The 26049-nt window shown below is 43.9% G+C and overlaps 1 protein-coding gene and 1 long non-coding RNA gene across 2 annotated transcripts in view; one reads left to right on the plus strand and one right to left on the minus strand.

The window, feature by feature from the left end:
* LOC138736267 (ras-GEF domain-containing family member 1A-like) overlaps positions 1 to 26049 on the plus strand; it is a 181049-nt gene that overhangs the window by 16027 nt on the left and 138973 nt on the right. The gene's annotated exons all lie outside the window — the stretch shown is intronic.
* LOC138736268 (uncharacterized) lies at positions 1361 to 10716 on the minus strand. The gene is made up of 3 exons (XR_011340188.1): positions 10622 to 10716; positions 8005 to 8231; positions 1361 to 1683 (listed from the first exon to the last, which is right to left on the minus strand). It is a non-coding gene; the product is annotated as an uncharacterized lncRNA (long non-coding RNA).

The raw sequence follows: 26049 nt of genomic DNA on the forward strand, positions 1-26049 counted from the left end.
ATCAGCCAAAACGTTCAGAACTAAGAATTATAGATTGCTCTTGCTACTAAGAATGCATGGTTTCAAGACAGGCATATGGAGTTAAGGTGGAGATCTACCGATTACTGCATTTTCCCTTAAACCATGGGAAATGAGATTTTTCTACTCTCAATCATAGCGTCAGGAGCATAAGAGAGTTGTGGTTGCCAACTCTGGAGGTTTTGTCATGTGCAATGAGGTCCAGCCTCCAGATGTATTTTGTTTAATTCCTCCATGATTCTTCTGGAGAGGAGTCGCCGGGAGCAGCATCTTGAAGATGAGTCCCTGAAGACTCTGGGGCAAGTCTGATTGGATTTGCAGCCCCACTGAAGACACAAGGCTCCAGGCTTCAGTATGGTTGCTGCAGAGAAATGGATCAGAGGTCAATCCACACGACCATAAGAGCGGCAGAGAAGATCACTGGAGTCTTCCTCCTGCCCCCTTCCCCCTCCCCCTCCCATCGAAGTGATCTACTGGGATCATTGACTGAAAAGGGTGCGTAAATGCATTGAGGATCCCTTCCACTCTGCACACCGTTTATTTCAGCTGCTCCCATCAAGAAAGAGATACAGGAGTATCAGAGCCAGCACCACCAGGCTGAGGGACATTTTCATCCCACGGGTGGTAAGAACGCTGATCAACCAAAGGAACTGCTTGCCCTAACCAACCGACAATCTCATTTGTACAGAGCAATATTTATTTGTTTATTTTTATAGCTAAATTACTTGTCCTGTATGCATATTGCCTATCTGTATGTGTGTCATGTCTGATTGTGTGTCTGTGTGTTTTGCACCGAGGACCGGAGAACGCTGTTTTTTCGGGTTGTACTTGGACAATCAGATGACAATTGACTTGACTTGACAGTGCAACTTTGTTAATGAAGCACGGAATGAAACTGAGCTCCCAGAATTACTTCCATGCACCACGTCACTCCGGCGAGTACAGAGGGAGTACAGCATTGTTAGCAGCGCCGTCATTCACATCTGACATGAAATCGGGCTTCCATCTCAGTTGGAAGCAAAAAGATCCCATGACGTTATTCTTAAGAAGGCCATAGAATGCTCTCCAGTGCCCTGGTCAATATCTATTCTCCAATCAACATCATTAAGAAAGCACATCATCTGTTTGTTAACTGTTTGTGAGATCTTCTGTTTGTAGCATTTCCCACATTAGATCACCACAGTACAAATGGTCCTCACAGGCCACAAGGCAATGAGGCTGGCAAATGCACTAGATAAGTGCAAGCCTTTCTTTTGTTGTTGCTTGACCACTCCTGTGGACCTGCCTGTAACTTTCAGCTTCTGAACATACAGTACCCTCCCTTATACATGATTTTCCTTTATTTGCTCCAATTCACAAGTGATAAAAGTGCACATTGCAGATTTTATTCAAGGTTATTTATATACATTTTGGATTGACCATGTGTATAAATAAATCAGCACTTTTTATACATGGCTGTCCCACTTCAGGGCATCATGATGTTTGGGACATTGGCTTCACAGGTGTCTGTGAGTACTCAGGTATGTTTCATTTCTTCATTAGTGCAGGTATAAGAGAGCTAGGCTGGCTTCGAGCTATTGATCACCTTCGGAATCTGTTGTTGCCATTTTTTCAACATGAGGACCAGAGTTTGTGCCAAGGAAAGTCAAAGAAGCCACAATGAGGCTGAAAAACAGGAATAAAACAGTAAGAAACATCACCCAAACCTTAGGATTCCCAAAATCAGCAGTTTGGAATGTCGTTAAGAAGAAAAAGTAAACTGGTGAGCTCAGTAATCACAAAGGAACTGACTGGTAGGACAAGGAAGGCCTCCACTGCTGACGACAGAAGAATTCTCATCATAATGAAGAAAAATCCCCAAACGTCTGCCCGACAGATCAAAAACACTCTTCAGGAGGCAGGATGTGTCGGTGACCTCCGTCCACAGAAGGCTTCACAAACAGAAATACAGGGTCCATGCTCCTCCCCCTGCCCCTCCCCACTACCATTTCGCTTGGGCACCTGCTCACATTTTGCCCATACCTCGATGAAGGGTCAAGCCCAAAACGTTGGTTTTATATCTTTATCTTTGCCTCATAAAGTACACGGTTTGACCAGCAGAGTTTCTCCAGCGTTATGTTTTATCTTTTATCTCAGTCACTCAAACCTGATGCACCATTTGAAAGGCATGAGGAACAAGATGACATCACAGTTGGCACGGTTGGCGTAGTGGTTAGGGCAATGCCTTTATGGCGCAAACGATCGGGTCTGTGTGGGTTCACTCCAGGGGCTCCCATTTCCTCCCATTGTTTGAAACATACCAGGGGTGTAGGTTAATTGGGTATAAGTTGGGCAGCACGGACTCAGGGGCTGAAAGGGCCTGTTACCGTGCTGTATGTCTAAAAAATTTAAATTAATTTTTTTTTAAAAATTAATCTTGTATAAGGTCCATCCTATCGCCAAGAATTGGGAACCAGGTTCCTCTCAAAGGCAGGGGGTAGAGGCCAGGTGTTAAATTTTCTGAAGCACCCTTATGGCCAACAGACCTTGACGGCCTACTCGTTAGGTCTGTGACAGACTCTGTCAGAATGGTAAGTGCAAAGCATAAGCAGAGCAAACCTCTCCTCTGATTGACCTCTCTTCTGTCCCTCTCACCCATTCTAACTGCATGACTAAAATCCGTGACTGATGGGTGTTTGACCTAGAAGGAAAGACGAAGCGCACTGGGTCTATACTTTCCAGAGTTCCAGACTTCTGAAAGAATGAGATTTGATCCTGTTTACATGTATCCTAAGATGCAGAGGGAGTAGGTGCTTGTATGTAGCTCCTGCGACAGGCTGCCAGCAACTCAGAGCAAGGGGACGCAAGGGGGCGCTGAAGAGTTCCTGACCGTGTCAGAGGTTCGGACCTGGAGCCTGGGTTGCTAATAGTCTGGACTGGTCTCTGTGTGGCTGCAGAAGCAAATCTACGTATACTCAGTGACTCTGGGGGGACTCTCTTTTGCTTCTCCTTCTCTGACTGTAAGAGGCACTTCAGGCAATTTCTGCTGAGGGCAAATCTGCCTTATAGCAGGCAAAAGCAATTTCATGTAATATGATACTGTTTTATTACATTACAATAAATTGAATCTTGAACTGTTTTCACCTAGAAAGGAGTGAATGTGTGGACTCCTTTGCCAAGGTAAGGTGAGGAGACGCTGTGATGAAGGCATGGTTAGTGTAGGTGTTAGCGCAATGTTATTACAGCACCAGCGACCAAATCTGGCTCTATCTATAAGGAGTTTGTACGTTCTCCCCATGACCTGCATGGGTTTCCTTCGAATGCACTTTCCTCCCACCCTTCAAAAATGTTTGGGGTTTATAGGTTAATTGGTGTAATTGGGCAGCATGGGCTCATAGGCCGGAAGGGCCCATTAACCTGCTGTGTGTCTAAATTTAAAATTTAGTACACTCGTGACCACGATTTTAGTCTGGTAAGAGAAATGATGGCTCTGGGTTCAATGGAGCAAAATAGTGTGTTTTTTTTTGAGAGTTTTATTTTCCATTTGCATCAAAACATAGTATTTATCTATAACATGAAAAAGATAAAATTACGACACAAAAATAATACAATTTTTATATATTTTCTTCCCCACCCACCCCTCTCCCTCCTGTCCTGGGTAAACTTGTACCTCTCACTTTGTTCGTTTTAGATTGGTCACAGTGTTTGAGCTACCGAAAGAAAATAGACACAAATGCCAAGAGCACTTCAGTTTATACAAATCTTTATTACAAATTCTAAAGCTGATATCAAACTACAATATGCAAGCCCTTCCCAATTATACTTTTCAATGCCTGGACTGGTCCCAACTGCCGAAGCGAGGCAATGACCGCACACTTGTAGTAGGTTGTCGGGGCACCAGTAGCAGGTTCTCCACCTCCCCCGACCAGGACGTTGGCTGGACTCTAGAAGTTCTTCTTCTTGCTGAGAGATGTTGCCACCTCTCGGAGAGTCTCCCACTTCAGCAGTGGGACCATGGCTTATATTACCCAAAAACTGCTTACCCAAGCACCTATTCCCAGCACAGAAAAAAAGATAAGCAAGCTAGGCTTCTATCGAATAACACAACTTTCAGCTTATCACTTTGAATTCAGTGGTTTATTTGGTGTCAAGGCTAGTCCTCTGACAGTCTGTGACCAAAACAGGCAGGAAGATTAAATTTTCTTGGTACACAGATGTCCTTTTGTCAGATAACTGCATCTCTGGCCCCTCAGTGGAATTTAGCTTATGTCTGCTGATTCTAAAAAACAAGCAGGTTCTCGGCCTTGCAGAAGCAAAGGCTGGAAAAGTAAAAAACACGGTTTAAATCTGAAGCAAAAAGCATGGTTTAAATCCTCCAATACACCTCCCCCCAAAAAAATTAGGAAAAAAGAAAAGCCTGTCTAATAAACCTATATCTTTTAATTAATTGCAGTTTACATAACAATCTGAAACCATAACTAATTAGGGCAGTTGGATGAGGGCGTGGTGGACACTGCAGGTAAAGTCGCAGCAATAAAATGCATATAGGGCTTCCAAATCTTATCAAATTTTTCTGGTTGATTTCGTAAATTATACATTATTCTCTCTAATGATATACAATTTAATAGTTCCATTCGCTATCTATTCAACCCCACAATATCACCAGATTTCCATGTTACAGCTATAGATTTCTTTGCTGCTGTTACACTTAAAAACTTCTTTTGAAAAATATCTAACTTCAATGGGGAACTATCTCCCAATAAAAAATACTCTCGAATCCTTCAAAATTTGCACTTTCCAAACTTTTCCTGATAAAATACTGATATCCTTCCAAAACTTATCTACCGTTTCACATTGCCAGACTGCATGCAGGAAAGATCCTACTTCTTTATCACATCTAAAACATTGATTAGAACAATTCAAATGAAGAGCATGTAATTTGTATGGAGTATAATATAATTGATGTAAAAAAATTAAATTGTACTGCTTGATATCTAACATTAATTGTATTAGTTACACTTTCATAACATAATTTTGACCATACTTCGTCTTGAATCTGGACATTTAAATCTTTCTCCCATCTGGATTTAGATTTCAATTAATCCTTTTTCGAGCAAAATAGTGTTGAGAAAAGAAACAGATCAGCCTTTCAAAGCAAGAATGGGCTGAATAGCTTTCTCCTGCTCCCATTCTCCATGCTCTAATGCATGTATTCTCAATGTCCCCTGGGGGACACAGCACATTTAAGTAAAAGCCTTATTTTCACTTCATGTTACATAAACATTTTTTAGGTTTTTCATGTAGTCGGTAGGAGAAAAGTACAGAAGAAAACTGGGGCGGGGGCAGAGCCGATAAAAGGCTGGTCTAATGAACAATTAGCTGCGGGAATGGAATATGGGAGGATTTATCAAAGAGGAATAGGGATCAGTTCATCTCAACTTATTGGAGGATGGAAGTGGACAGCAAATATGATGCACAACATAAACACATCGTAAAACAGAGGAGCCACGTACAAGCACTGGCATTGCACTGAGTAATAGATCTGGTGAATCATTTGGAAAATAACAAGCTTCTTTCAGAATTAACTGACCTTTCCTAAATGCCTAGGAATTCACAGAAAGTGTGTTACGATAAACCATTTCCTCTTATAAGAAATAACATTGGAGTTTTTGAAAAACCTATTTTTAATTTAATTTAGACATACAGCGCGATAACAGGCATTTCCCGCCCGCAGGCCCATGCCACCCAAATACCCCAATTAACCTACAACCGGAGGAAACTGAAGCACCCGGAGGAAACCCACACAGACATGGGGAGAACATTTAGTGACTACTAGATACATGCTATGCCAACAGAGAAGAGGGCATTCTCGATTGTCTTCAGCACAAAATGTGTGTTGACATTTTATTTTTCAGCATCAACCTTCTTTGTCCCTTCTTTCCCATTCACTCTAGATCCGTAGGTAACCATGAAGCACCCTTTCCCTCCTCCTTCCGAGCTCTTCCTGCTCCCTGTTCGGGCCCGCACATGCGCATTACCGTGTCACCACCAGCGACCAGCCCGATGTAAGAATGCAGCTGTGACAAATGTACAAACTACATACAGAGAGTGCTATACTCGAACACGGGTCACTGGTGCTGTAATAGCATTGTGCTGACCTAACCGTGCCACACATGGATGAGGGTGATTTGGGAATGGGTAGTGAGGGTCAGTTTCCCCTTTGGTCTGTTGGTGTGGGCACCTCCATCCCCCAGCCCTCTATTCACACCAAACCCCTGTGCCTGACTGAAATGCCACAAGTTATCAAGAAGCTCTTCTGCTTTCTTATTCATTTTGCAGAGAAAGAATTTGCCAAGAGAAACAGGATCTAACTGTGACGATTTGTTCACATTTTAAAATTGTCAGATGTCTCTGTGACAACTAGCTTTCACTCCAGTCAATAGAACTAAACAATCTATTTTGGGAAACCCTTCCTCATTGGCTGAAATGCTTCTGTGAATCATGATTTTCACCATTAAAGCATCACTGTGTTAAACCACACCACATCAAACCTTCTCATCAGTAATATGAGCAGCTATAAAATAGCAATTTTTGCTATAACATTTTTTTATTTGCTTTCTCTGTATCTCTGCAGCTATAAGAGTGAAACAATATCCAAGGTTACTAACTCAAGTTGGAACTCTCCTGGAGATTGGGTCATATATTACGAGCTCCCATTTTAATAAAATAGGATAATCACTGTAAGGGATAGTATAGACAGGAGGGATTGAATGGTCAACAGTTAACATTTAACATTTTACACAAGCATAATTGCAAGTCACAGCCCAGCAGCAATTTGATACATTGGAAGAACTGAGGGAAGGTTTGTCAAAATCTGTTCCAAATTCGATACATTTGCGAAGACATTGTGATTTTGCAAGGGAGAACCATTCTGACGGCTGAAGAGAAAGCAGATGTTTGAACCAGCCAAAAGTGGCCAGCCATTTTGTGGAATTCAGAGCAAAGTCTGCTCTGTGAATGATTGGGCCTTTTCAGTGGATTTACCAGTACTGGGAAGGTCTTTTGGGAAGCAAAGTGCTTCATTTTGAATGTGACTAACAGTGAAGATCACTTGGAGAGACCGGTGCCAGGGACTTGAAAGCTTCATGGAGGTCGCCCATTTCAAGTCTCACCTACGAAAAGACCAGAAGTGTTATGACCACAGCTCATGTGGATGGACATTCCTTCAAAGGCAACGCAAGGAGAATTCGTGACTCTGTGGCAGCCACAACTCCAGTCTTCCCATCGGTTCATAGTTAATTCTGGGCATCAAATTTCAAAGGTCTCCACTTCAACACTGAATTTGAAAGACTGAACGTTGAAATAATTTTCTAGATTTTGACCTGAACTGTAATGGTTTGTGTATATCACACATTCACTAGTACACTTGTGTATAGTTGGGGATAGATTTAGTGTTAAGGATAGTTTAAGAGTTAGAAATAAAATGTGTTTTAAAATTAAACACTGTCTAGTTCATTGTCTATTGCTACTTGTTACACGTGGTTTGTAGCACATGACCTCATGCCCCGCTCACCCCACCCCTCCAAGCTTTTATTGCATGGAAAATAAAAATTATCAACATTTTTGTGACAGGAACTTTTATTTTGGTCCACAAGTACTGATCAATCAACAGTTCTTGGAAGAGGGGGGGTTTCCAAATTTATTTAAAGTGCTGATCGTCTAATGCCATCACAGGGACCAGCCTTCATTCCATCGACGACATCTACAGGAGGCGATGTCTCAAGAAACCAGCCTCTATCCTCAAGGACCCCCACCATCCAGGCCAGGCCCTCTTCAGGAGCCTGAAGAGGAACACCCAATGGAACAGAAGCAGCTTCTTCCCCTCTGCCATCAGATTTCTGAATGGACAATGAACCAGACATGACCTCACTTTTTTTTCTCTTCTTTTCTACTAATTTAAAAAAAATAGATTACTTACAGAAATGTAATTTCTCGCAATTTTTGTACCTGTAAAGGTTAGCAGAGAGATTAGCCCAACGTTGTTAGAGCGCCAGCAACCTGGTTCAAATCCATCACTGTCTGTAAGAAGCATGTACGCTCTCCTTGTGTCTGCTGTGGGATTCCTTCAGGGGCTCTCGTTTCACCCCACCATTCAAAAAAACATACCAGAGGTTGTTGGTTAATTGGGCGGCACAGGCTTGTTGGCCTAAAGAGCCTATTATCTTGCTGTCTGTCTAAATTTAAAAATTAAATTTGATAATGCTGCCACAAAACAATGAATTTCGAGCCACATATTCATGACAATAAATTCTGATTCTAAACTTTTCAAGTCACAGAAAGGTTTCAGCATCCAGCCCATTAAATTCAGATAGACTTCATGACCTAGAAATCCCGTTCATCCCACTCTAGATTCTCTCCTTTGGTCTGCAACTTCAGGTTCCATTGGGAACAGGGAGTGATGATGGGGGACTTTGAACTCAGAGAGGAAGACAGCAAAGTGGATGGTGAAAGAACAGAGAGGAAGCAGATTGCTCTGTTAGGCCATGACTGAAGTACAGTATGTATGTTCCTATATGCGCATTGTATTCCTCGCACTGCAATGGTAACTATGCTCCAAAGGACATTGTTGGATGTGAAATGTTTTGGGACATCTTGAGGGAAATGACCAGAATGATAGAAGTGCAAATGTAGAAAGTAGGAGTTATTCTATGTGTACAAGAGGAGATTCAATGAAAGTGTTCAACGATACATTGGGTTTTGTCAGAGGAAAAAAATCCTGTTTCCAATAGAAAGAGTTAATCACCATAAGTCACCATAAGATATTGTCAAAATAATCCAGAGGGAAAGGAGAATTTTTTATTGTATCGAACTTAATGATGAGGAATAAATTGAAAAGGCACAGAATTAGGGTAATGTTTAAAGGACAATTGCAAAATACTTGCAAATAATGTTAGAATATCAAGAAAGAGCAGGAATTTGGGGGCTGGGTGGGTGTGCTTGTGATTGCAGGTAGAGGTAGCAAGATTTATTTCTGACAGTCAATGGAATTCTACAAGTTTGTAACTCTGTCGCTGTAGCCAGCGAAAGGATGAAAGATTTTGCTTTAGAAAATGTTGACTTTGGAGAGTATGGTGCAGTATTAGAAGGCCAATCGGATTTACCTTCAAGTCCCAGCAAGTTTGATAGCCCAGCCCTGTGTAAACTACTTGGAATATATTGAACAAGTATATCAGTTCAGGGTGATTTAAGTGACAAACTGGAAATAAAGCAGTTCAAACAGTGTACTTTATATTGCAAAGATAAAGATACATAACCAATGCTTCAGTCTTGACCCCTTCATCACGGTATTTTAAAGGATTATTAGGTTATACCGTGATGAAGGGGTCAAGCCTGAAACATCGGTTTTGTTTCTTTATCTTTGTAACATAAAGTACAGGCAGTCCCCTGGTTATGAATGTCCAACTTACGAACAATTCAAACTTACAAATAGACTATGCACAGCTTCAGCTCGAGGAAGGAGACTCCATTTTGAGTTGGATTGCATTGCTGTTAACATTTCCGTGGAGGATCAAAATAAGTGTAAAATGCCTGTTAGCCTGTTCTTTAGTGCAAGAAAAAGTTTGAAGCCTTTTCAGTGATTTAAAAGCTTTATGAGCAGCAAGTACCGAATTATCTGTGAGTTCGATTTAAAGACAGACCTAGGAATGGAACTTGTTCGTAACCTGGGGACTGCCTAGACACTGTTTGACCTGCTGAGTTTCTACAGCATTGGTGTCATAGTACATCAGTGGACAAAACAGTGGGCATGGAGAGCCCACTCCTATGCTGTCCAAATCTCCGGCCATCTGAGGAAATTGCCATGGTAGGGGTCTGGATCAAAGCAAAGAAATTTCCCTTGAATTTCCAAAATTTATTCCACAAGCAAATTCACCAAAACAAATGATCAATTTCTAATTTTGTTTGTGCGACCTTGTTGTTGGCAGATTGGCAACTGTTTTTTGACATTACAACAATGGCTACACTTATGAATAACTTTCATTCACTGGCAGGGACTTTACTGAAGATGTGAAGGGTGCTATAGAAATGCAGGGCCTTTTCATTTGTTGACGTTGTGTGTACATCAAATCTCTGGAGTGGGGGTGGCACGGTTGGCATAACGGTTAGCGCAACGCCTTTACAGCACTAGCGACCAGGACCGGGGTTCGAGTCCCACGCTGTCTGTAAGGAGTTTGTACGTTCTCCGGTTTCCTCCCATCATTCAAAACATACTGGGGGTGTAGGTTAATTGGGTGTAAATTGGGCAGCACAGACTCGTGAGCCAAATGGCCTGTTACCGTGTTGAATGTATACATTTTAAAAATAAATAAATTTAAAAATGTAAAATCACTGCACACTCTGACCTGCCACATGAACACCACAGGAGGGAAATAATTGCACAAAAATAGAAGTAAAATTAGCCACCTAAAAGCATCCTGTCACACATTCCAGAAAGCAGTCAGCACAAATCATTACTCACTCCAGAAGTTTTCCATTGAAACATTGAAACATTGGAGCAGACAAATATTTGGGAGTAGCAAAATGTCAGTGATTTTGGTTTTCAATGTTACCTCAAAACTAAACTTACGCCGAGGAACAAGCCTTTCAATCCATTCCCCAACACCAGTGTTCCTTTTGCACAAATCTCTTTGTTCATTTCAACGCTCTGTCACAATGACCTGCTGTTTCTTTTTCACATGTCACATGACCATGCCAGCGAGAACTAGTCAGAAATCACTTCATCTGCCAATCAAGGTCAGGCTCCGCCCACAGATTAGCACGCACCTGACCATTGGTTCCTTTAATCGCCTAACCCACAACTGGGCAGGACTCTCCAGCTGATTGCACTATGAAGTGTGGACCATCTGCCTTTTCTTCCTGTGGGATGATTCCGAGCTCCACTCCAGGTTGCAAATCGTGGGCAATGCTGGAGAACCATTGGTAAGGTGCACGCTGACAGAGGGTTGAGGAATGTAGTATTATACACGTAGAGATCACCGTTATTATTAGCCTAATTTAGTTAGTAAAGAATCGTGCCTACACTGTATCAAAGGGTGGCGGGTATTATATTCCTTGACTCATCAAGCTATTTTTCTGCCTATGGTTGCAAGTATCGGGTAGTTGTTCAGTCCGACGCAATTATATCGGGCTTTCCTGCATGCGTGTGTGTGTTTGTGTGTGCGTACGTCGGTGGTATGTGTGTGCACGTGGGTCTCTATTATCCCTGTTGCACTTCCCTATGAGTGTGAATAAGATCACTGTTACAATCAGACTGCTTTCAGACTCGCTGCTCTTTGGACCCGTCAAACTGGTTTTCCTCACTCAACGAAACGAGCCTATTTTTGAGCTCTATCTCTCTATAACACTCTGCTTAATTTATCTAGTTTGCCCTTCGCTGGACTTTCCATGTCCCTCCAGTTCCTCCAGGAGTCTGCTTTCTGTTCTTGTTTTCTTAATGCAATGTACATTTTTCCACCCACATAAAGCAAGAGTTCAATAGCCACACAGTAAGACTATTGGATCTCAAACTAAAAGGAACAAAGAAAGTAAAAAGCAGAAGCAGGAGTAGTCAATTTTACCCTGTGTGTCTGCTTCATTATTCAATGAGATCATGACTAATTCTTTAACCTTACATCAGGTTCCTGCACTAACCACATCTCCCTTGATTATGACCATAACAGCCTACAAACTGAGAGCGAATGCTATCGATGGCTCTGAAGCTTCATTACCCGAGGAGCTGAACGCCTTCTATGCCTGCTTTGAGAAGAAGAAACAAACAGTGCCTACTAGAATCCTGAAAAGGCCAAGGACCATGTGGTATTTCTCTTTGAGGGTGACATCAGAACATCATTCAAGAGGGTGAATCCTCGCAAGGCATCAGGCCCTGACACCGCACTTGGCAGGGTAGTGAAAATCTCCACCAACCATCCAGCTGGAGTGCTCACAGACATTTTCAACCTCTCATTGCAGCAGTCAGAGGTTCCCACCTGCTTCAAAAGCGCATCAATCATCTGGGTACCCAAGAAGAGTAGCGTGGGTTGCCTCAACCAGTAGCACCAACCTCTACTCTGATAAACTGCTTTGAGAGGCTGGTCATGGTCAGAATTAGCATGAACCTAAGCAAAGATCTGGATCCACTTCAATTCACCTATCATCTCAATCACTCCACAGCAGATGCAATACCTCTGGCTCTCCAATCACCTCTGGTTCACCTCAAAAACAGCAATTCATATATATATATATATATATATATATATATATATACGGCTGCTCTTCATTAACTACAGCTCAGCCATCAAGGCCATTATTCCCTCAGTGTTGGTCAAGAAGCTACAAACTCTAGGTCTCTGTACCCCACTCTGCAACTGGATCCTTGACTTTCTCATTGGAAGAACCCAGGCAGTACAAATTAGAAACAATGTCTCTTCCTCACTGATTATCAACACAGGCGCACCCCAAGGATGCGTGCTTATCCCACTGCTCTACTCATTATACACCCATGACTGTTGGGCCAGGCACATTTCCGATGCTATCTACAAGTTTGCCGATGGCACCACAGTTGTCGGCAGAATCACAAACAGCAATGAGGAAGCGTTCAGGAGGGAGTAATGGCAACAACCTTGCGCTCAACATTAGTAAAACCAAGGAGATGATTGTGGACTTCAGAAGGAATCAGGGGAATGCGATCCAGTCCTCATTGAGGGCTCAATAGTGGAAAGGGTCAAGAACTTCAAATTCCTGGGTGTCGACATCTCTGAGGATTTGTCCTGAAGCTCCACATTGATGCAGTCATGAAGAAGACTCACCAGCAGCTGTACTTTGTGAGGTGTCTGAGGAGGTTTGGTATGATACCAAATTTCAACAGATGCACCATGGAGAGCATTCTGGCTGGTTGCATCACTGTCTGGAATGGAAGTACCAAATCTCAGGACCAGAATAAACTCCAAAGGGTTGTTAACTTGAGCTACGACGTTACAGGTACCAGATTTAGCTCCACTGAGGATGTCTACATGAGGCAGAGTCGTAAAAAAGCAGCCTCTATCCTCAAAGACCCCCACCACCCAAGCCACACCCTCTTCACTCTGCTACCATCAGGAAGAACATACTGAAGTCTAAAGATGAGCACTCAACGGCACAAGGACAGCTTCTTCCCCACTCCCATCAGATTCCTGCATAATCAATGAACCAAAGACACTGCCTCACTTTTTGTTCACTACTATTTTTTTAAGAGTATTATTGTAAGACGTTTGCTCTACGACGCTGCCGCAAAACACCGAATTTCATGACTTGTTCATGACAATATATTTTGATTCTGATATCTAAGATTATTGATCTCTTTCTTGAATATACTCAGTAAACTGAGAAACCACTACCCTCTTGGAAATAAACTCTGGATGATGAGGTTCAAGACTGAAGATTCCTTCATTGTCATGTAATAAAACAAGTGTAAGGCAGACAAAGTGCCCACCAACCTTACAATCAGAGAAAGAGAGTCCATGGATTTACCTCCAGCTCTTCCACAGCCTCTGCAGCCACATAGCCTTCAGTCCAAACCAAATGCAACCCGAGCTCCAGATCCAAACCTCTGACATAATTAGGAAGCCTCTGGAGTCCGTAGCAGCCCTCTCGCATCCCTTCAGCCAGTCTTGAGCCAGTCTCCAGCAGTCCTCAGCCAGGTGTGAATCCTTTTACTGCAGTCGGCAGTCTGCGTGGGTTCCTTGCCTTGAGTCATCAACAGCTCATCCCTTGTGTGTTGTAAGCCCCTCACTGATCTGCCTCCGTGGTCACTGTTCAGTCTGGTGATCTTCTCTGTTTCTCCCTCTCAAACAGTGGGCTGTTCTCCCTGTTTTATGGTGCCCTGCTTCAGTCCTCTGCTCTTCCTGAGTCTGTAAGCCCTCGTCGCCACTGCCAAACATGGGCCCAGACCCTAGGGTTGCAGAATTTTAAAATAAACCACCACCAGCTGCTTTAACAGGCTGTTTGGAGAGCCATCAGTAGAACCCTGTGGGGGAGCTTTGTGTCTCCACTGACCGTTCTCCATGGGTGTGCACCAGTAGAAGCCCTGCCATTTCTGCACCGCCATTTAAAAAAACTTCTTCTTCATCATGAATGGACCTTTTATTGTGAGATAATTACCTTTGGTTCAATTCACCCAGTCATGGAAAACATCGATTCTGTCGAGCTCATAAAGAGAGACATGGTGTGGAAATGGGCCTTGCTGACCATCAGGTTTTCACTAACCACCTATTCATCAGATTTTCTATTCTCCCCACATTCTCTTCATGTTCCACCAGATTCTATCACCTCTCTGAGTGAAACGTGCTTGTAGTAAACACACACAGAAATGCTGGAGGAACTCAGCCGGTCTCGCAGCATCCAGAGGAGGTGAAGACTTTTTGGGCCTCAGCTCTTCAAGGTATAAGCAAAGCACAGGAAGGCACCAGAATCAACACTGAAGCATTGCAGGTGGACCAATACTTCTCTACACACAAAGGGATTTTTAGTGGTCAATCAATCTACCAACCTGCACATCTTTGGGATGTTGGAGGAAACCAGGGATCCCAGAAGAATTCCAAATGGTCACAGGAAGTACAAGCCAACTCCACACAGACAGCACCTGAGGTCAGGATTGAACCTTCGTGAACCAACACACTAATGGCATCATGAATAAACTAGGTCAGCGCCTCTACTTTCTCAGGAGATGGCAGAGATTTGATATGATATTGGAAACCCTGGCAAATTTCCACAGATGTGTGGTGGAAGGTGTGTTGACCTGCTGTGTGAAGCAAAAGTTTGAGGACACAGCCCAGAACATCACAGGTAAAACACAATCAAGAACCTCTATGGGGAATGCTGCCATCAGAGAGCAGCGGTAATCATCAAGGATTCACACCACCCAGCATATGCTCTGTTCTCACTGCTACCATCAGGAAAGAGGTCAAGGGGCTGCAAGACTCACAGCACCAGGTTCTCACTGCTCCCCCTCCACCATCAGACTCCTCAACAAACTCATTCAAGACTCTTACTTCTGCACTTCTGATTTTTTTTCTTCTCTCTATTGCAGTCAGTTTGTTTACATGCGTACATTGTATACAGATTTCTTTGCACTACCAAAAAGTGGTAATTCTGGGTCACCCACAGGAAAAAGAGTTTCAGGCTTGATGCAATATATGTACTCTGACAGTAAATCTGAAATCTGAACCGGGTCACCTGTGCTGTAAGTCTGAGGCTATAAGACCTGCACCACTGTCCTAACACCAAGCCCAGTAAGGATCTGCTGTTTCAATAGCCTCTTTAAAACTTCAGCACCTGGGCAGCCCTTCTGGGACCCAGGTGCGGTGACTGCAGCAAAGGTGATGGAAGGAACTTTTAAATTGCAGGGGAATCTACCAATTAAATTACCAACCTGGCAATTTAAGGGGGAATCCCACCCCCACAATGATGCATCACGTACTCACCGGAAGTACTATTGGAGGTTCAGATGCTGCCTGCCTGGTGATGCACGCACGCAAACACTGACATCACTGGAATAAATGGATCGGCCATTTTCATTTTTAAATCGCCTGTGGACACAACCGAGGTAAGTTTAACTGGGTTTCCTGACTACCTTTGAGGTAGGTCAGGGGCCCAGTTGGATTCTGAGCCTTTCTAACTGCCACGCAACTTGGCGCTAACCAGGCAAATTGCCTGGTTAACCCTATTTTACAGAGGAGTTTGAAAGGGCCTCGTGGGACCAATCATCTCCCAATTTTTTAATCTCCAGGGAATAGAAACACTGGTCTGCTTCATCTCGATGGAATAATCCTATCATTCCAGGGAATCAATCTGGTGTTGTGGTTAAAATTTTGAGCACAGTATCTCTTTGTGTCTGAATTTATAAAATTATGAAAGGCAGAGATAAGAGAGATCCAGGTAAGTTGTTCCCATTGGTGGGGGAGACCAGGACACAGAGCCTCAAGATTCAGGGTAGTAGATTTAGGATGGAGGTGAGGAGGAACTGCTTTTCCCAAAGGGTGGTGAATCTGTGGAATTTCCTGCCCTTTGAAGCAGAGGAGGTGACTTTAGTGAATATACTTAAGACAAGATTGGATAGATTTTTACAGAGTAGGGGAATACTGGGGATGGAGATGAGCCTGCCATCAGATCACCCATGTTCTCATTGGATGGCAGAGCAGGCTTGATGGGCTGGATGGCTGATTCCTGATTCTAATTCTGACTTTGTTGTGTTTTTATGACCCAATTGAGCGAGATTTGAACTGAGGGTGTAGATCTTTGCTTGCTTATTACAACACCGGAAGGCATCCAACCCAAATAACAAACTCCATCAATTACCATCCCTCCTCTCTTCTCCCTTCCCTAGAATCCTGCCACTGATTCTCCCTCCCTTGTCCATCAGCTGCTGATTTGCATTGAAGTGTACAGTAGCCATCTGATCTAACAGCATGTCGTTGGGGTGTGGGAGGCAACTGAAGGAAAGCCTTGGGGTCACAGGGAGAACATTCAGACAACACTGAGGTCAGGATCAGACTGAGGACCTAGGGGATGTGAGGCAGCAAGACCAAATGCTGTTGCACCACGCCATTCATCTTAGACCAAGTATCCACCTCCCTCTCTGACCCTGCTCAACAAGCATCCACTGATGAAGTGACAGCAAAGCTCTGAACCCAGGGTGTATTTCTTTCCTCTTTACAGAACCACAGCATTATTCACACTCCGTCGTCATGGTAACGTGTTGGCTACATTACAAAATACGACGATGTTCCCTGAAGAGAAGTGTTTAGATTAAGAAAATCATCAACTGCAATTAGAAATGGGAGCAGATATTTTCCGACTGGTTCTGTCACCTTTGATGTGTTTGTGTTCTGTCTGCTTTCTCAAGGCAACCAGCATTAAGGGGTGAGCGAGACAGTTCGAGCAACACTGTTGCCGCAGCAGCGACCCAGGTTCAAATCCGGAACTGTCAGTGAGGAGTTTGTACATTCTCCCCGTGACTGCGTGGAATGGTGCTCTGGTTTCCTCCCACCATTCAAAACATACCGGGTCAAGAGCTGAAAGGGCCTGTTACTGTGGTGTATGTATGTCTAAATTTGACAGGAAACACACAGGCAAAGTTAGGACAAGCACATTATGCAGATTTACCATGCACAAACTTACAGCTGATACGCCATTTATGCTCCTGCCACCTTCACTGACCTATCCCATCGCATCCATTAGTGTAGGCCATTCCATTCTTGCCCATAGTTTAATCATTCACAGGACACAGAGGCCCTCCTTTATTGAAAAAATTAACAAGATTATTCCCCATCCAATATGCCCACCTCATTCTTGTCTTCTGCAATCCTGCGGGATCAAGGATGACTTGCTCTCACTGAGGTCTGTGAGGTCCCCATACCCTGAAGAAGAGCTTAAATTGACGGTAATATATCCATGGATGCTGCAAGTCCAGCTGAGTTCCTCCAGCATCTCTGTGCTTTTAATTTAATGACAGTGTCTGCAGACTTTCATGTTTCACTCTTCAGAACATAAGGAGCAGGCCCATCGAGCCTGCTCCACCATTCAATGAGATCATGGCTAATCCGATCATTGACTCAACTCCACCCTTTTTCCCCAAATCCCACATTCCTAAATTCCTTCCGCAGGTGGGGCAGGAATTGACTGATGGGGGTAGTTTGTGAGGCACTCGCTTTCTGCCATTCACACAGGACTGTGCATGCTTCCAGTGCATGGACTCGAGGCACTCACTGGCACCTTGTATTGGTTATGGGCTGAAGAGTCGATGAGATGTGATGTTTCCAGGAAGGTTTGACTGCATCCATGAATATTTTATTCTGCCTGTCTGGCAATCTCTCCCAATGATCCCATAAGGCCGAAGAAACAGTTTCTTCTGGTTATATATGTACAATCAGATGATTTTTAAAAAAGTAAACTTGAAAGGACTTACAATATAGCATTGGTACCAAGTACCTTTCAGAATTCCAATTTCAGATTTATTGTCAGGGTACAATACATGACATCACATCCAACCCTGAGATTCTTATTCCTGTGGGTGAGGCAGAATTACCACTTACTGACAGTTCAAAATAAAACCCGACTCAATGTAAACAAATAAAGAAATGTAAACAAACTGTGCAATACAGATAGAGAAAGAGATAGAAAAATCAATCAAGTGCAAAGTTAAGAGTCCTTAAATGAGTCTCTGATGGAGTTTGTCATTGAGAAGTCTGATGGTGGAGGGGGTGCTGCTGTTCCTGAACCTGGTGGTGCGAGTCTGGTGACACTGATACCTCTTTCCTGATGGGAGTAGCGAGAGCAGAGCGTGTTCTGGGTGGAGTGGATCCTTGATGATTGCTGCTTTGTGGAGGTCTTTTCAGAAATGTATAAAATAAATGTCAAATACTCGAGGACGTGTTTATGTTTAGGGAAGGGGGAGGTTGGAGTTTTAATAAAATATGCAGAGTTTTTTTTTCAACACAGGGAGTGCAATAAGCTGCCAGAGATAATGACGGAGGGGAGGTATGATAGATTTGAGAGGCTTCGAGAGGGGCACATGAATTTGCAGGGAATGGAGGAATATGAATTGTGTGCAGGCAGAAGAGATTCAGGTTGATTTGACATTGTGTTTCATGCAGGTATTGTGAGCTTAAGGGCCTGAGTCGGTGCTGAACCAAACTCCACTCTGGTGATGGGCATGCAGAGGAGGAGTTGACTGGGGATAATTCGGCGCTCAGTGCTGGCGATGGCAGCCTGGGAGAAGACATAAACTTGCTTGTCCCTTGGTGGATGTGGAGAATGTTGAAAGAAGGCATTGGCGATGTCTTTCCAGTGCTTTGAGCTGTCTGTTGAAGGTCGTGGAGAAGCTTATTGTAGTTCATTAGTCACAGTGGTCCAGTAGATCATATCCCAGATTTAAATTTTACATTATAAAAAATGTTTAGGCATACAGCACTGTAACAGGCCAATTCGACCCTACAAGACCGTGCCGCCCAGTTTACATCCCTTTAACCTACACCCTGGTATGTTTTTGAAGGTTGCAAGGAAAACGGGGTCCCTGGAAAAAACCCATGCAGACACAGGGAGAATGTGCAAACTCCTTACAGACAGCAGGGTATTCGAACCCAGGTTGGGTCTCGATCGCTGGTGCTGTAAAGGCGTTGCGCTAACCTCTATGCCAACCATGCTACCCTTATCTGAGATCTTGTTGATCAAACACCCCTATGTCAATCAACTGGCAGGATTTGCTTGTGTATTAAAGGCAGTGGTGAATTTCAATATGAACATCTGCCCACACTGATCATCAGCTCTCAATATGTAGGAAGTGGTCCAAACTTTCAAGGATCCCAGTCAGAACCTTTTTTGTTAGAATGCAGAGTTGTTCAGAAAAGCAGGTTGGTAGAGAACGTCAGTCCAGAATAAGTCCCACTCTGATGTGTGCATCAGTATTTGAATCAACGATGGCTTGGAGTTCAGTTCTGAATTCACACAGACACCAAGTGTCAGTACAATGACACAATCTTGTTTGACACTTGTACTCACCGAGGTGGCTCTATTGACGTCATGCTGGTTCACATTATGACAGGGAAACATTAGTGTTAATGGAAATCAAAGGAGCACAAAGTGTTTATCCTCCTGCATTCTTACTGATAGCTGAGATTAGCCGTATGTGTATTTATGGTAACAATGGTGGTACCAGACAGAGTAGAGATGATTCTATAACTTGCCCACCAATGAGTATTGACCCACATTCCTGAAATTGTGAAAAAGCACGTCAGCATCTCTAATTCCTCAGGAGTTTGCGGAGGTTTGGAAAACCTGGAAAATTTCTACACATGTGTGATGGAAAGTGTGTCGACTGGCTGCATCATGGTCTGGTATGGGGACACTAACATCCTTGAGAATAAAACTCTGTAGAAGATAGGGGACACAACCCAGAACATCACAAGCAAAATCCTCCCCACCATGGAGAAAATCTACAGGGAATGCTGCCATCAGAGAGCAGCAGCAATCATCAAGGATCCACGTTACCCAACTCATCATGCTCTATTCAGGAAAGAGGTAGAAGTGCCTCAAGACTCGCACCACCAGGTTCAGAAACAGCTGCTACCCCTCCACCATCAGACTCCTCAACCACAGGGAGTCATTTAAGGACTCGTACTTTTACACATTATTGATTTTTTTTTCTTCTCTCTGCATTGCAATCAGTTTATTTATATTTATTTATTTGTTTACATGTGTACATTGTGTACTTTTTTTGCACTACCAATAAGTGGTAATTCTACCTAGCCCACAGGAAAAAAAGAATCTCAGGGTTGTATGTAATGTCATGTATGTACACTGACAATAAAACTTAAATTTCAATCTGAAATCTGTGCCTTTTCTGAGGTGATGTTTTGTACAGGCCCAGTCTCCACTTATATCGAAAAAACACTTTTTATTGGGAAAGTTGCTCAGTTTCTGCTCTAAATTCTAAGATTATTCCACTCTGCAGTACAATTAAATTAGCTTTTTGTATGATCAGCTGAGTTTATCGTCTGGCATATTTGATCTGCCAAACTCCAATCATTTTCTAACCCAGTGTTGTCAACAAAAACTTTACAAAACTGGTCTTGAAAGGTTTACATCTGAGTCTCCTCTACATCAGAGGGACTGGATGCAAACTGGGAAATCACTTTGTTGAGCCCCTCAGCTCTGTCCACCGCAATAACGTGGCCATCCATTTCAATTCTCCATCCCATTTCCTTGTCGTCATGTCTGTTCATGGACTCATGTACTACCAGACTGAGGAACAGCACCTCATCTTCTGACTGGACACCCTCCAACCGGATGGCATTAATATCTACTTCTCTGGCTTTTGTTAAACCCCACCGCTTGCTTTCCCCGTCGACTCTCCTCTGTCTCCTTTTGCACAGACATGATAAATTCTTCCAAGTCCCCGCACATCAAATTAACACCTTTTGTTGGTCTGGATTCCTCCCTCATTGTTTGGATTCTAAGACTTTCTGATACATCCTGGTTCTGCCTCTTCTGATTTTTCCTTGAAGAAGGGCTCAGGCCTGAAATGTCGGCGATATACCTTTGTCTCCTAGATATGCTGAAAGACCAGCTGAGGTTCTCCAGCATTTCGGTGTGTTAACTGCAATCACAGCGTCTGCAGCTGTTTCTCTCAAAAAAATGGTCCTTGCCTGAAACATTAATCGCCCTTGACTTTGCCTTATCTGTTGAATCTTTCCAGCTTTTCTTTGCCTGCTAAACTTTTACATTTGTTTGGTGCCTGAAACAATGGTGTTTGTTGATGCATCAAACAACCAGACAACACAAACTGGCAACCGCTGACGAATGCTTCACTGTTAAATTCAACAATACAATGATTAACAGGAGACCCTGGAAATGGCATCCGCCAGCAGCCAAGCTCCATCACCTTTTTTAATTTGCACACTTCATGGGGACTCGTGCATAGGCAATAGCATCATAGCAAGTACAGTGGCTGCAGTGGGCGCAGACAGCCAATAGAAGCAGCTGTCGACAACTGTTGACTGTGCATCTAACATGTAGTCAATCGCAATCTACTGGAAGGACCCAGCGTGTCCAGCAATATCAGTGGGAGAAAAAGAATGGTTAGGATTTCAAACTGAAATTCGAGATCATCCTTCATTTGCTGTATTTTTCTGGTTCGAAACGCCAAACATTCTTTTTCTCCCACAGATGCTGCAGGTAAGTTGTTTCCGTTGATTGGGGAGACCAGAACGAGGGGACATAGCCTCAAAATTCAAGGTAGTAGATTTAGGTCGGAGATGAAGAAGAACTGCTTTTCAGAGGTTGGTGAATCTGTCAAATTCGCGGTCCATTGAAGCAGTAAATGTATTTAAGTCAAGGTTGGATAGATTTCTGTAGAGTTGGGGAATTAAGGGTTATGGGGAAAAGGCAGATCGGTGGAGATGAGCCGATTGTCTGATCAGCCATGATCTCATTGAATGGTGGAGCAGGCTCGATGGGCCGGATGGCCGATTCCTGCTCCTATTTCTTATGTTCATACAACTTGCTGAGTTCCTCCAGCAGATTGTGTTTAGCTTCACATTCTACAATTCTACCTTCAGTCTTGACTAGTGGTCATGATTCAGATTTGCTGTCTGAAGGAAGCAGATTCAAAATCAATGTGAGAATCAGAATCCGAATGAGGTTTATTGTCATTAACATGCATGAACACGTGTCATAAAATTTGTTGTTTTGTTGTAGTAGAATTATATTTATATCTGCAACCTAAGGGGAATTGATTAATACATGAAGGGAACGTAGGCACAGGATAGGCACTCTCTGTCTGCATCAGTGACAGGGACCTCCCAATGGCCAACCCTTTCAATTCTGTGCCCCACTCCCACGCTGGCCTCATGTACTGTCAGACCGGGGCCTCTCGTAAATTGGAGGAGCATCACCTAATATTCCATCTGGGCATTAACATCGACTTCTCCGGTTTCTGCTTGCCCACTCCCCATTCTCCCTCTCTTCCCCATCCCTCTTTCCTCCAGCTCTCCACCCCCTTTCCTCTCCATTCACAGAGCCTCACCCTGTTTTCCACTGTGCCCTCCCTACCTTACCCACTTATTACCTCCTGCCTGCGGGACTGTGCTCCTCCCCCTGACTACCCCACCTTCCCCCACCATTTTGTTCAGGTGCCTGCCTAGATTTTGCTCATACCTTGATGAAGGGCTCAAGCCTGAAACATTGTTTATGTATCTTTATCTTTGCTCCATAAAGCACAGTGTCTGACTTGTTGAGTTTCTTTAATCATGGTGTCTGCAGACTTTTGTGTTTGACTCAAACAGGGCAAATTGTGTAGGCCTTTCAAAGAACTAGCACAGACAGAATGGGTTGAATGGCTCCTTCATCACCATATGGTTGGATCCTGTTTAATTTTACTCATTTGTTAGCTTTGTCCTAACTTGCTGTACCACTTGTTTGGATGTCACAAACAAATTAACAGTAACAGGACTGAAAAGATGAATTATTAATCTCCTTTCCTGAAGCAGTCAATCTTTAAAAAGAATCTACAAAGACATCTCTCTGCAGCTTCCTAGTCGATACTTCTTGGGCGCTATGGTAACCAAGGACGTCTCATTCAGTTTGATGTAATAAATGGTCTTGACAATCTTCAGAAATAATGATATTTATTATTTATGGTTGATGTTGCTTTTGTTTTTGCTAAACTGCGAGGCAGCTCTTGTGTCAGGCAGCACAAGACTGTGAGAAAGGTTTGGAATTCCAACTGGGTCAGCCTGGACAAGATGAGCCAAAGAATCTGTTCTTTGCTGTGATTCTGTGATTCTCGACAAGCAGTTGCAAAGTGCCATGTTCAAAATTCAGATTTATTGTCAGAGTACATCCATGACATCACATACAACCCTGAGATTGTTTTTCCTGTGGGCCAGGCAGAATTTCTACTTATCTTTGTGCAAAAAACTTTATTTAAGAAAAGATGCGCATACAAAAGGGAGAAATATAAGCAAGTAAGTGCTAATAATCTAACTATGCAATACAGAGAAAATAAAATAAATCAATAAAGTGCACAAGTAAGAGTCCATAAATGAGTCCCTGATTGAGTTTGTCATTGAGGAGTCTGATGGTGTAGGGGGAGGAGCTGTTCCTGAACCTTGTGGTGTGAGTCTTGTGGCACCTAGAACTCTCCCCTGTTGGCAGCATCGAGAACAGAGCATGTCTTGGCTGTTACTTGATCCTTGATGTTTGCCGCTGATCTCTGACAGTAATGTTTCCTATTGATCGGGGTGGCCAGCCTTTTAATTTTTAATTTAAATATAAAGCACGGTAACAGGCCATTTCAGCCCATGAGTCCATACCGCCCAATTAACCTACTTCCCCAGTACATAATTGTATGCCAAAATGGCCTTGTTAGTGTGCTAAATATCTAAATTAAAAATTAAAAGGTTGGCCACCCCTATAGATGTTCTCAATGGTGGGGAGAGTTTTGCCTGTGATGTCCTGGGCTGTGTCCACAACCTTTTACAGGGCTTTCCACTCAGAAATATTGGTGCCCCCATACCAGACCGTGATGCAGCCGGTCAGCACACTTTCCACTACACATCTGTAGAAGATTACAAAAGGTTTCGATGCCATACCAAACCTCCGCAAACTCCTGAGAAAGTAGAGGTGCTGATGTGCTTTCTTTGTGATGACATTTGTCCAGGAAAGAGCCTCTGTACTGAGGATATGATGAAAATTTGCAGATGGTAGAACCTTGAATCAAAATCAGAAACTGCTGGAAAAGTTCAGTAGATTAAGTAGCATGTGGACAGAGAAACAGTTCAGCTCTGATACCCTTAGTTATCATGGCATGAAGTTCACCAGTGTAGCAGCTTATTTCAGTGAGTTTTTTTCCACAAAGAGCAATACAACATTGGTTTGCATCAGTAGGTGCTTTCAAACTGCCTTGTAAAATGGGGTTAACCGGGCAATTTGTCCGATTAGCACCCCATTCACAAGGCAGCTTGAAAGGGCCTGACCTGGTCAGCGTTGTCCAAAGTCAACCGGGTCTCTGCCCTACCTCGGAGGTAGTCGGGGAACCCAGTTAAACTTACCCAGGACGCATTGACCAGCAGCTTGAACAGAAAAATGGCCAACCCGGTTACTCCTGTGAGGTCAGCATTTACGTACTGGGATCACAGGGAAACCCCAGCTGAAGAGTCTTCAGTGATCGGGGGGTGGGAGAGAGGGGTCACTGCCAGGGCCCGGGGTGGAGAACTGGGGTGGTGAGAGGTCGCTGCCGTGGGGGGGGAGGTCAATATTGCGGAGGGGAGGGGTGGCAGAGGGGTCACTGCCACGGGGGAGAGTGGAGAGGGGTCGCTGCCGAAAGGGAGAGAGGAGGGGGTTGCTGCCGCGGGAAGAGAGGAGAGGGGTCACTACCGCAGGGGAGAGAGGAGAGGAGTCACTGCTGCAGGGGAGAGAGGAGAGGGGTCGCTGCTGCAGGGGTGAGAGGAGCGGGGTCGCTGCCGCGGGGGAAAGAGTGGAGGGATCAGCTGCTGTGGGTTGGATGGGAGAGCAATAGATGGTGGGGGGTGGGGGGGGACTGACAGCTGGTGGAGGGGGAGAGGGAGACTAGTTTGCATGACACGTCACTTACCATCATTGTGGGGGCGGGACCCCCCTTAAATCACCAGGTTGGTGATTTATTGGGTCAATACCCCCTCAGCTTAAAAGATGCTGGAGGCACCTTTGCCCCACTATTTGCACCTGGGTCCCAGGAGGGTGACCCGGGTGCTGCAGTTTAAAAGCACCTAGTGTATCCTCTCTACATGGTATCAAGAAAGCTCACAGCATTTTGTATATGTATGTAAACACTAATTCAGAAGAGGAGATAGGAACCCAGGTGATCACAAATTGCCATGGTAGAAGCTTTACATTTCTAGAGGAGAGTGGGAAGCAGCAAAGGTTAGGTGGTGAATCTCAGAACTGAAGCTGAAGCCACAAAGCAATCATTGAGTTGGGAGAACTGGAGGGGCTGAAGGAGACCAGAAAGGAAGGGAGTGTGAGAAGAAGATAGAGAACTGTGGCTGTTCTGGATATTTTCCCAAATTTGACAATTCAAACAACAGAAGATGAAGCAGACAACCAAGCTTTGGAGCTGGTGCACGTGAACCAGAGGACGTGGGCTCAAGGTCAGGCAAGGAGAGATTTAATAGGAACCTGAGGGGGAGAACCTTTTTACACAAAGGGTGATGCGAGAATGGAACCAGTTGCTGGAGGAGGAGGTGGCAATGTTTAAGAAATATTTAGATGAATACATGGATAGGATGTCCTGTGGAGAGCATTCTGGCTGGGAGCATCACTGTTTGATACAGGACAAGAAAAGAACTCTATAAAGAGTTAACTTTGCCTGCGACATCACGAGCACCACTCCATTGTGAGAGACTATTGTCAAGGACCCCTGCCACCCAGGCCATTCCCTTTTCACTCTGCTACCATCAGGAGAAAGGGACAGGAGCCTGAAGATGAGCACCCACCAGCACAAGG

The sequence above is a fragment of the Narcine bancroftii genome, chromosome 6 (assembly GCF_036971445.1).
Source record: "Narcine bancroftii isolate sNarBan1 chromosome 6, sNarBan1.hap1, whole genome shotgun sequence".
In the NCBI taxonomy this organism is placed as follows: domain Eukaryota; kingdom Metazoa; phylum Chordata; class Chondrichthyes; order Torpediniformes; family Narcinidae; genus Narcine; species Narcine bancroftii.